Raw genomic sequence first — 6,362 nt, 5'->3', positions numbered from 1 at the left:
CTGGGCCACCAAAGCAGAGCATGCGAACCTAACCACTATGCCATGAGGCTGGCCCCCGAAATAGATTTTAAAACAAAGAAAAGTTACTAAAGATAAAGAGGGACCTTTTATAGTGATAAAAGGGTAATCCATCAGAAAGGTGACAATTATAAACATATATGCACCTAACAACAGAACCATATCTCCCACCATATGCAAAAATTAACTCAAAATAGATTAAAGACCTGTATGTTTGAGCTAATACTATAAAGCTTTTTTAAGAAAACATAAGGGTGCCGGCCTGGTGGCACAGCAGTTAAGTTTGCGTGCTCCACTTCAGTGACTCAGGGTTTGCCTGTTCGGATCCCGGGTGTGGACCCATGCACCGCTTGTCAAGCCATGCTGTCGCAGGCATCCCACATATAAAGTAGAGGAAGATGGGCACAGATGTTAGCTCAGGGTCAATCTTCCTCAGCAAAAAGAGAAGGACTGGCAGTGGATGTTAGCTCAGGGCTAATCTTCCTTAAAAAAAGAAAGAAAACATAAGCATAAATCTTCCTAACCTTAGATAACGCAATGGTTCCTTAAATACAACACCAAAAGTACAAGAAACAAAAGAAAAAGCAGACAAATTGGATTTCGTCAAAATTAAAAACTTTTGTGCAGCAAAGGACACCATCAAAAAAGTGAAAAGAGAGTCCACAGAATGGGAGAAAGTATTGCCTAGCCATATACCTAATAAGTGATTTGTGTATCTAGAATATATAAAGAACTCTTACAACCGAATAATACAAAGACAACTCAATTAAAAATGGGCAAAGGATTTGAACAGACATTTCTCCAGAGAATACATATAAATGACTAAGAAGCACATGTAAAGATGTTCAACATCATGAGTCATTAGGAACATGCAAATCAAAACCACAATGGGATACCACTTCACATACCATGGGATGACTATAATAAAAGTCAGATAATAATAAGTGTTGTCAACAATGTGCAGAAATTGGAACCCTCATATACTGTTGGTGGGAATGGAAAATGGTGCAGCCACTTTGGAAACAATTTGGCAGTTCATGAAAAGGTTAAAGATACAGTTACCACATGATGTGGAAATTCTACTCCTATTTATATACCGAAGAGAAATTAAAGCATGTCCACACAAAAACTTGCACATGAATGTCCCTAGCAGCGTTATTCATAATAGCCAAAAAGTGGAAACAACCCAAATGTCTATCAACTGATGAATGGAAAAATAAAATTCAGTGTATAAACAACGGAATATTATCTGGCCACAAAAACGAATGAAGAATTGACATATGCTACAACATGGATGAACTTTGAAAACATTAAGCCAAGTGAAAGAAGTCAGACACAAAGGACAGCATATTGTGTGGTTCATTTATATGAAATGTCCAGAATAGGCAAATCCATAGAGAAACAACGTCGATGAGTGGTTGCCTAGGACTGGGGGTTGGGTGGTGGTGGGAAACAGGAGGTGGAGGTTAAAGGGTACACGGTTTCTTTTTGCGGTGAATGAAATGTTCTAAAATTAATTGTGGTGATCGTTGCACAACTCTGTGAAAGTACCAAACTATTGGATGGCACACATTAAACGGGTGAATTTATGGTATGTGAATTATATTTCAATAAAGCTGGTACAAATTTTTTTTTTTCTGAGTAAGAGTCACCCTGAGCTAACATCTGTTGCCAGTCTTCCTCTTTTTGCTGAGGAAGATTCACCCTGAGCTAACATTTGTTGCCATTCTTCCTCTTTTTGCTGAGGAAGATTTGCCCTGAGCTAACATCTGCTGCCAATCTTTCTCTATTTTTTGTAAGTGAGCGGTCGCCACAGCATGGCCACCAACAGGTCAGTGGTATAGGTCTGCACCTGGGACCTGAACCCAGGCCACTGAAGTGGAGTCTGCCAAACTTAACCACTAGGCCACTGGGGCTGTCCCTCCCCCAATCCAATGTTTTTTTAAAGGGGAACCTAAGGGTATCCCTGGGTTCTGGGGCATCTGGTGCCTCAAGTTGGCCCCAGCTGTGGTTTTGATCCACTGCCCCTCCCCGCTTGCCTTCTGACCCCATTTCTTCATATTACCTGAAAGGAACAGCTGCCGTTCCCCCTCCCTCAGCCCCTATCTAAGGTCTTGTTTGCCTCTAAACTGTGGGGTGGGGCTGCAGTGCCGGATGAGACCAGGCCCTTGGCCAGAAGCCCCTTGGCCAGTCTTGGCTCACAGTCCTGTGAGATCGTGTCTGCTCTGGCCAGCCTGTGTGGGAAGGCCTGTGTTGGCAGCTCAGAGCCTGACTGACAAGGGAGTCGGGAGAATGGCTGAGGATACTGAGCTAACCCAGAGCAGAGGGCCCTGGACAAGTGCAGGCCATGCCCTCGACTCACCAGCCTCCATCCAGCCCCTCAGAACCACACACAGGATCGGGCCAGTTCTGAGGCTCGCTGCTCGACCCTGGCAGGCCTTGCCTTTGTTTGAGGTCTGAACCCTGGGACCCAAAGCCGGGATCACAGGGACAGGGGCCAAAGGAACCTGAGACTCAGTACCAGCACCTCCCCCCAACCTTCCAGTCCTTGGGTTTTGCAATAGGATTGAGGCAGTGGGAGGAGAGACTCCCGAGTGTGCCCATCTACTGGTACCTGCCAAACAGCCCCCATGGCCGTCCTCTGGGGTTAAAGCAGGGCAGCGGCAGAGCTGGCAAAGCTGACCTGCCCTCGGGGCACTCCCAGCCCAGTGAGCAAGGAAAAGTAAGCCTGAACCTTATAACTGAGTGAAGACCCAGTGCTGTGGAAGGAGGGCCGGTGGAAGTTCTCAGTGTGCAGAAGTCACGCATGGTGGGAGAGGAGCAGGCAGAGATCTCCATAGTGGTTAGGAGTCAGAGCTGGGATGGAGTGCCAGTCCCTCCCCTCTCCAGCTGAGTGACCTTGATTGAGCTGCTGAAACTCTCCAAACCCCAGTTTCCTTACCTGTAAAATGGGGCCCATGACAGCACCTACCTCCTAGAGCCACTGTCAGATGAATTCTGATAATCCCTTGACCCACCTAGCCTGTGCCTGACTCCCACTGAGTACTCCCAGCACAGTGGTCATTACCACTGCCATCTGGGGGTGGGCCCTGGAGCCGGGGCTGCCACATAGGACTGTGCACCACACAACTCTAAGGGGCCTCATTCACAGCGTAGCCATTGTGGATCTATTACAAAACTTCCCCAGCCAATGGAAGGAAGCAAGCTGTCTTGAGAAGCTGCACTTTTCACTAATTTGCACAAAGTTGCCTTGTGGTCTAAATATCTGCTATCCAGTATAGCAACCATTAGCTGCATATGGTTACTTCTATTAAAGTTAATTAGAATGAAATAAAATTAAAAATTCAGATCCTCGATTGCACGAGCCATGGAGCCTCATGGAGCCACTGTATTGGACAGTGCAGATATAGAACATTTCTATCACTGCAGAAAGTTCTATTGGACTCTGCTGGTCCAAGTGGTAGTGCTGCCCAGAACTGCCAGAGAAGGCTTTGTTGAAGCTTGAGAACAGGACCATGAGGAACAGGAGGAAGAGAAACCGGTGGGAAGAAGAGAAAAGTGCAGGCAGGAAGCCACGCCTATCTTCTTCCCTCTTTCCCCCACCCTCTTCGTTTCTCCAAGCACTGACGGGATCCCCAAGGATCAGTCTTTGAGAAAACAAAGTCAGAAAAGAGATTGGAGAAGCCCTAGGCGGGAACAGGTACAAGGGTGATGGGCAAGCTCCCCTCCAGGCTGAGGACCCCGAGGCTTGCAGGTCCCTGTCTGTGGGCGCCTGGAAACCTCCTGCCCACCCCCCAGGTCCCGGCTCTACTGCGGGTTCAGAGAAGCAGTCTGATTGCATTGGTCTCTCAACGCCAAAAGCAGAAACGATAAAGCACACACACTGCTAAAATCCCAGCAGGTTCAATTCAACAAGGAAGTATTCGGTTCCAACTGTGAGCATTCACCTGTGAGCAGTGACAGTCAAGCGTGTGGGCTGGCATTTCCTACTCAAGTTGGCCTGCTGCAGCTTGGCATGGTTCCCGGAACATGGTGAGGTGGACCCCTGCGGGCACTTTAAGGACAGGCAGAGGAGGCTCTTCCTGAAAGCAGACTAATGGGCTACTTACTCCGAATTTAGGGGAAGGGTAGCCAGGCTATGGGATACACTTGTGGAATTAGGATCTCTGATCCATGACAAACAGCACATCCCCCACCTCCTGCAGCTGCTCAGCCGGTCAACCCCGGGGTATCGTTTGCCTGGGGTGGACATAATGTCGTAAGTAGGGAGAGAGGGTCGTAAGGAAATTAGGAGATTGAGATGGGAGCCACTGAGAGAGGTGACTCAGGGACAAGTTGGCAAGCCTTGTGGGAGGGTGGGGATGGAGGCTGGGATCTTGCACAGCCTGTTCCAAAGTACCATCTCCAAATGAAATCATGCAGTGTACACACGCTTGCATGCAGTGTGGGAGCCAGGTGAAGGGTGTGGAAGAACGTACCCTTGTTACCGTGGGTCACATTGGGGTGGGAGTGGATGGGCAAGCAAGGGGGCTGGAGCAGACACAGTGATGCACTTTGCCTTCATACCTTCATGGTATCTTATTTCATTTGTTACAACTGATATGATTGGAAAGATATCAACTGAAGTACAAAAATTTAATCGTTTACTAATCCCTTCTCTCCCTCCCTCCTCACAGCATCCTTTTGCTTCCTGCCACCAAATCCAGAGAGAAAACTAACCTGCTGCTGTTGACAGTACAACCTAAAGGAAGGAAGGAATGGGGAGCAACTTGTGTCGGGGTCTTCTGTGCCCCCCGTGCCACGCATATGTCAGGCACACGTTATGGACTCTCCCAACCTGTGGTAGGGGTTACGACTTCATTTTACGGATGAAAGATTTTGCCTTAGGGAGTTAGAATGACTTAGTGGAATAAGTGGTAAGGTTAGTATATGTGCTAAGGACCCAGGAGAAAATAGAATTCCCCTCCAAAGGCTTTAGCTAAAGAGAACTTAAAGAAGGGGCTATTTCCAGATTTGCCTGCACAGTTCAGAGAATCAACAATGGATGCTGAAGACCAGGGATTGACAATAGCAGGAAGTCATTGCTACCCCATGGGCTGAGGGGACAAGGGGAGGGGGCGCCCACGGTGAGCAGGAGGAGGGAAGAATCACCCCAACCACTCTCCTCTCCTGCCCCCCAGCCCTGCCCGTGCTCTCATGGCTGAACCCCCAGGAAACCAGAGGGAAAAAGCCAGAGCCATGTGGTCTGTAGGGTGCTGAGAGGCAGGAGCAGGAATGGGAGCAGGGAGAAAGGGAGAACAGCCAGCACAGAAAGCAAGTGGGGGAGCAGGACTTGAACTCAGAACTCACCGACTCTAAACCCTGGAGCCCTTCTGCTGCCCTACATAGCAACACACACTACTGCGCCCACATGCCCTCCTTGTGGCCACATTCCACCCACACGGGGGGCCATCCTGCCAAGTAAGGACTCAAGCCTGGGCCCGAGTCATTCTTTCTTTCTCTATTCAGAATGTTTCTCTTTCTGAAAAAAGGGCTGGTTTTTGGTCAGGATGGCTGCATCTGGTTCCACTATTCCAGCGGAGAACCTGAGCCCTTTATTCCAAGCCTGACGTTTGTGTGCATGGATGGTCCCGTGCTCACACCCCTCCCTCTGCCAGGAGCCCTGTTCCCCCTTCCCTCGGCCCACATGGGGCATCCTGCCCAGGACCACGTTTCGTTCATCACTATCTCCTTGTATCTGGCTCGATGCCTGGCACAAAAGAGGCTCACACTGATCACTCACAGTGGAAGCTCAAATGCCCCTGCAAATAACACTCTTTCCTCAGGGCCCTGGGTTTTTATTTCATAGAGTGAGTTTTCTAGAAGCTTCGCTACCTTCTGTTGTGGATAAAGAATGCTAATATCAGCTTTTCAGGTTGGGCCTCAGCAGGAGATGATGATTATGTTAATAAAAATAATAATATATTTTGGGTGCTTAAAACGTGCCAGACCCTGTAAAAAGTTTTTTATGTGCGTTGTCCCATTGGTTGAATACCTCTTACGTGAATTCTCTCACCCGCACCTTATTCCAGTTCTGCACAGGTGGCCCGCAACTCTGCACAGGTGCATCCTGGCAGACTCTCACCTCGGGCTCTGGCTGCAAATCTCTCCCCTCTGGCTTCGGAATGTCTCTGATGTGTGGCAGGGGCACCCTTGGGAACCCATTCGAGGACTCACTCATACATAAGTGGGAGCAGCTAGTGCCCTGATGGGCTACCCTACACAGGTGGGCAATGATGGCCAGGTATAAGTGCTTCCACTTTCTGCCCTGAGCCACTTCATATGGCTCAGATAGTCCTGTGGGA

This window comes from Equus przewalskii, chromosome 4 (genome assembly GCF_037783145.1).
Source record: "Equus przewalskii isolate Varuska chromosome 4, EquPr2, whole genome shotgun sequence".
Classification (NCBI taxonomy): domain Eukaryota; kingdom Metazoa; phylum Chordata; class Mammalia; order Perissodactyla; family Equidae; genus Equus; species Equus przewalskii.
This window is presented reverse-complemented; position numbering follows the sequence as displayed.